Source organism: Aulonocara sp. 'chitande type north' Nkhata Bay, linkage group LG14, assembly GCF_057382095.1.
Source record: "Aulonocara sp. 'chitande type north' Nkhata Bay isolate Kocher_YH1m ecotype deep benthic linkage group LG14, A_spYH_male_GT1.1, whole genome shotgun sequence".
Classification (NCBI taxonomy): Eukaryota; Metazoa; Chordata; class Actinopteri; order Cichliformes; family Cichlidae; genus Aulonocara; species Aulonocara sp. 'chitande type north' Nkhata Bay.
The window spans coordinates 27,032,348-27,038,134 of record NC_141357.1 but is presented as its reverse complement, the minus strand read 5'-3'; positions in this window follow the sequence as shown (position 1 = coordinate 27,038,134).

Below are 5,787 nucleotides of genomic sequence, written 5' to 3'. Positions count from 1 at the left end.
AGCAGGTCGATGTGGTTTCAACACTAATAAAACATGTTTTGTTAGTGAGCAAAACTAAACTTTATTATGAAATTTAAATACTGCAAGCTATTATCGATCGTTTTTAACTTGTCTGATGAACCCATAACACTGCGAGGTGTCCATTCATCTGTTTGTCTGTCCTGTCACAAGTCACAAAGAATCACTGCTCCTCCTTGAGCAAGGTGTCAAACATCAGGTCTGGGGGCCAGAATTGTCCCGGCATAGGCTTTGGCTTCGGAACATATGAAAGGGTGAAAGAGGCCATAAATCTTTGCACTTTTAAGTGTAATTTTTTTAGTCTTACAGCTTTTTCTGCTGTTAAAGACCTCCCCCGCAGCCATCCATGCTACACCACAGGAGTTTCATAATGGATACATTTTTCGTCTACTACAGAAAGTTTAGTTACTAATAAAAGTGAGCTATCAGAACTGTTTTCTTAATGTTACACATTTACATGCACAAAATTAAACAGGTGGACCTTCACTTGTCCGACCCATTTTACATCAAAGCGGGCTGCATGTGCCCCCCGATTATGTTTCCGTACCCAAGTTGTGCTCAAGGTCAAGGCCACTTTTCTATTTTCACAGCATGAGCTTCATGCATGCTGCTCACATACCATCTTTAACATGAGATTCTCCAGACTGATAAATTTTACATGCACAGCATAGCAGAGAAAGAAGTTGCTTTGCCACATGTGCTGTATGCCACACGCTTCCTTTTAGATGGCAATGATCATGATGTACAGGAGTGGCCCTGTTGGTTGACTCCCACATTAGGAGGAAGTGGTTGGTGACTTCCTATCACCAATGAGCTGATATCAGCAAGCAGGTCAGCCCTATGCATGATGATGCTGTGTTCATGTATTTTCATGCTCTTTGTTTTTTTTTTGTTTTTTTTTTACAGGTATTATGTTGTCAAAATACTCCTGAACTCAAAGATTTTCATTAATAACTTAAAAAGAGACATCTGAATCCAAACAGTAAATAATAAAGTAAGTAATACAGTTACACAATCATTAATTACTTTGGTCACTTTTTACTTAAAATGTAACATAAAAACAAAAAACAAAACGTAACATACCCAACACCTGGGACAGTAGTGCGTCCTAGTACGCACTATGTGGTCACATCTTTTTGAAACTAAGCACTTATCAACACAAGCTGGAATCATCCAGAAAATGGTGTTACTCTGTAAAAACCTATCAGTTGCCCCACTTTGACACAGAGTTTCAGCCAGAAAGAAGCATGCGGTCACATGATGTTACTGTTAGGCTCAACATGGAAGCAGCGTCAGTGCTAATATGACACCATCATCCACATAAGAAAATCTACTGGCTGGCTCCGAACATATCTACTCCCAGTATAGCGCCAGTGTTCGTCTTTCCACATGAAATGGGGTTAAATACTCGGATTCTTTGAATTCTGTCATCTGGCTCAAGCTCCATGTCCCAAATGGCCCCAGACAAATTGTGCTACCCTTCAATTGGATCCCATTAAGCAGAACATAAGACGATGATTGGATGAGGCTTTGGGATGACATGTTCTCCTCGATTAGCTAATTCCATTCTCACTAACCATCCAAATCCGGTTAGTGTGGGCAGGGTTAAAGCTGCTCCTGCACTGAACATTATTCACTCAGCGAGCGATCTATTGCCCTTTTTAACCTCAAGCGCCAAGACTAATTAGACAACTTAAAGCCGCTTCTTCAGAATGGAGCCACAAAGACTACTTTAGCTATTAAAAACCTTTCACTGATTAAAACAGATTTGAAGATTTCTTTAGAATAAGAATCCTTTTCTGTATATTTTTATTTGTATTTACACAAAATTCCCTTCACAGCTCTGCCCAGTGTGAGTCTGGGCACCAATCAGGTGGTTGATTAAACAAACCTGTGTTAGTTTGCAGAGCCTGTGAAATGGTGGTTTGAAATCTAAATCGCCAAATGAGCTTCCCCCATAGTTATTTATTTAACACAAACTAAGCCAAAATGAGAAAAGAAAGTCCTGCTTCCACAGGAATCGTGAGGGTAAGTAGCAGCTGGGTGCTGCCTATTGAATGCACTTGGTTAACCGATCCTCAGCAGGTCTGGGCACCTCTATCAAAGCAGATGTTTCGTCTGTTTCTGGTCTGGAGCTTTCAGGTGTGTGTTAACACAATGCTGGAGTTTTCCCAGGAGTGGATGCCCCAGCAAATCCATGTGTCCGACTGATAAAGGCTTGCTCCAACAAGAAAATGTCTGGAAAAAGAAAAGAATCAAGGTGCTGCAACGGCTGAGTCAAAGTCCAGACCTCAGCCTGGTTGAAATGCTGTGGTGGGACCTTAAAGAGACCTGTGCATAAACCAGTACACATAAATATCAGTGAACTGAAGCATTGCTGTAAAGAAGAGTGGGCCAAAGTTCCTGGGCCAACCATGTGAGAGACTGTTAAAGTAATACAGAAAATGATTACTTCAAGCTATTGCTGCTGAATCCTGAGTGTACTTTTGACACTGCTTCTGCATTTAGGTTTCATTTTTAGTTTCATCTGTTTGTTCAATCTGTCTGGTACATAAAACCGTATTCACTTTTTTCATTACTGTATAGCCATTTCTGTCATCTAGTGCATTATTATTATAATTAGCTTGATTAAAATCTACAATATGAGAAGCTAACTTTACATGAAACATGCAAACTCACGAGCTCCTAAAAATAACAACTTGCAAAAAAGGCCACAAGGCTGAAAAGTGTGACACTGGAGTTGCATGATTTTGGTTCAACAGCCCAGATGAGTATACCAGGAAAGTGAAATGCAGGCTGAAGGTACTCAGTATGTTATTTATTGTTTTTAGGAAGTAAAATGTGGCATTCTTTGTCCTCCACAGCTGTACAGGAACACTGGAAGTTGTTAAAGGGATCTCAGTCACGGCGACGTTTTGCAAGCAGTTCCCTGTCAAACAAACAAACGTCACAGTATTATTATCATTTTTATATATATATATATATATATATATATATATATATATATATATATATATCTCTATCTCAATTCTGTAACTTCGGTCGATGCTGTGCTTTTTTTTTTTTTTTGGGAAGTCGAATTTCCCAGAGGAACCCACCCGAGGGATTAATAAAGTTCTATCTTATCTTATCTTATCTTATCTTCTATAAAATCCTTTGAGACTGGTTTCAAAATGGAACAGATTTCCTCATTTAAAATCACCGTTTGGATCCTAAAGGTCATCTTTATAATGAAATTTAACATTTTAAAGAGAAACTCAACTGATCAAGCAAAATCCTACATTTAAAAATGATGTTCTTCCTTTTCAGACCTTTTTGTTGCGTCTTTAGCTTCACTCAAAAAAGACATGAGTACTTAGGTCAGGTATTGAGGTTTGGAGGATTAATTCAGTTATTAGACAAAGGATGTTGAAGATGGATCTGCCAGGCAGGGGGGGGGGGGGGGGAAGAGGAGGACCACAGAGGAAATTCATGGATGCAGTGAAGGAGGAGGGTTGGCATTACAGAGCAGGCTGTTAGGAATAAGGTGAGAGAAGTTCCACTGAGGCGACTCCTAAAATGGTCACATGAAAGAAGAGGAAAAGAAATGCTCACATATATGCTTGTTTGATGATCAGAGATTTGACTGAAGGTTTGTGTGGGCAGCACAAGAATTAGTGTTTAGATACTATTACATTTTGTCTCCACCAGAGGGCGCCAATAACCATATTATTCAACATGCTTTTTCTAATGGTCAGATTTTAGGAGCTCTCATAAAAAGCCATTTGAAATACTATTACAAATGGCTTTGTAATACTATTGAGTACTATTATTGCTAAAATACATATTTAAATTATCATGTGCTTTATCGTCTATCTGAACAGTTATTGGCCCGCAGTGTCCTCATGATGTTCCTGTTTCTGCAGAACTATCAGACAAACACGAAGCAAGTGCAGAGAGAAGAAAAACTCAGAGGTGGAGGCCAAAACAGGAACTTCCAAGTTCTCGCTGAACCATTTGTGGTTAACCACTTTAACCGTTTTGGTGCCACTGTTTATATACCTGAGCGTCCTTTCTGTTTAAATTTTCAGTTTCTCTTTCTCAGAAACCTGTTATTGTTTATTACTTACATGCCTTACTCCAGAGATTAATTATATTTTAAGGATTTCAGTGTGACTGATCACCATTGTGTTAATATTAAAAATGTATTTTTCTCCCCTGGATAGTTCAGATTAAAACATTCTGTAAATGTTATTTATTAAGGCCTTTCTGCGCCTTATATTTCACCTCGCCTCCCATGCAAACAGGAGCTCAGGTCTCAGGAGGTTAACACATCATTTTCTCAGAGAGCCTTTCTGGGTTTTAGTGATCAGCTTCATGCCTAAATTGCCTTTATGGTAATGCTCATTCGTCACTTTGATTTTCTGATTTGCACCTGTTTTTTCTTGTGTAAAGTGCTTTAGACGTAAAATAAATATAAAGTGTCAGCATGTATATGTATATATGTTGCTTAATATTTTAGTTATTATTAGTTTTAAATTCCTAGACTAATTCTATTTTATTCTTACCTACCCCATGATTCAGAAGCTTATAGAACCACTGTTAACAATAACCTTAAGATGACCCAATTTGGGCCAAGCTTTAGCTATTGGACTACAAAGGCGCCTTAGGGACACATTATGAAAAAAAAATGCCATTGCTCTTTTTGCAAATAAAGTCGAAATAATATTTAGAGAATTGTGAAGCCCTCTACGAAATGCCGTGCATAGATACGTTTGTGAAAGTGTGCTTCAGAATCAGTTTCAATAACAAAGAAATTATTTTATCTTTTAACACATAAACACAGTGTAGTAATAAATATAATGGCTCGGAAGAGATGGCACAAAGAGCTGCATCTGGTCAGAAGGAAAAACCCAAACAAACCTGGAAAAGTTGGCAGATTTGCGCAACATGAGACGGCTGGCAGCGGATAGACGCAAAGACAACTGATGGTCAGCCTCGTGCAGTAGAGAAGATTTATATCACAAGACAGCTTCTTAACAAGTATTTAAACTTTAATCTGAAATTTTATTTTTTTCCCTTCTGTGCCCCTAGTTCTGTCACAGCCCTGCTACCCAGGCTCTGTGACCGGCCAACAACCCCATATCAGCACCACTGTGCTTAAGTTAGTGTGAGGCTGATATTCTGCCCTGTCTGTTACAGCTGAGCACCTCCACTTTATTCTAATTTATTCAGATGCGACTTTGCAAACCTGGGCTGTGCTGCCATGTTGTTATTAGAGAAAAGGGACTTTCTGCTGGCAACGCTCCTAACAGTGCTGTCATGAGCTGAGACCTTTACACTCTGAGAGGTAGTGCCTGTGTTGTGCAGTGCAGTTTCTCAGAGCGTTGCTCGGCTGAATTTGTGAATACTGTCTTGAACATTTTCCCCTTTTTTCACTGTTCGGGAAAGATTTTAAGGCCATTTCCAGATTGATGGTTAGTTCATTAAGAGCACAGTTGATGTCCTTCCTCAGTATCATTTTAACACACATCACTACTTCAAACCAGCAAACTGTCCAACACTCTTCTGTTTTGCTGACAATCACTAAATAAGTACATTTGACTGACTGCTTCTTGTCCTCTTAATTCCTTTGGATACAGTCAGTATGTAATTAATTTTTTTTACACACTAGTTTTGTCAAATTATGAGGCAGCATGCCACATGTATCGTTGTTGTTCATCTGAGGCTGTATTTATATACAAAAGACTATGACAGCTGCAAGCAGCTACAAAGATAAAGACGAAGACA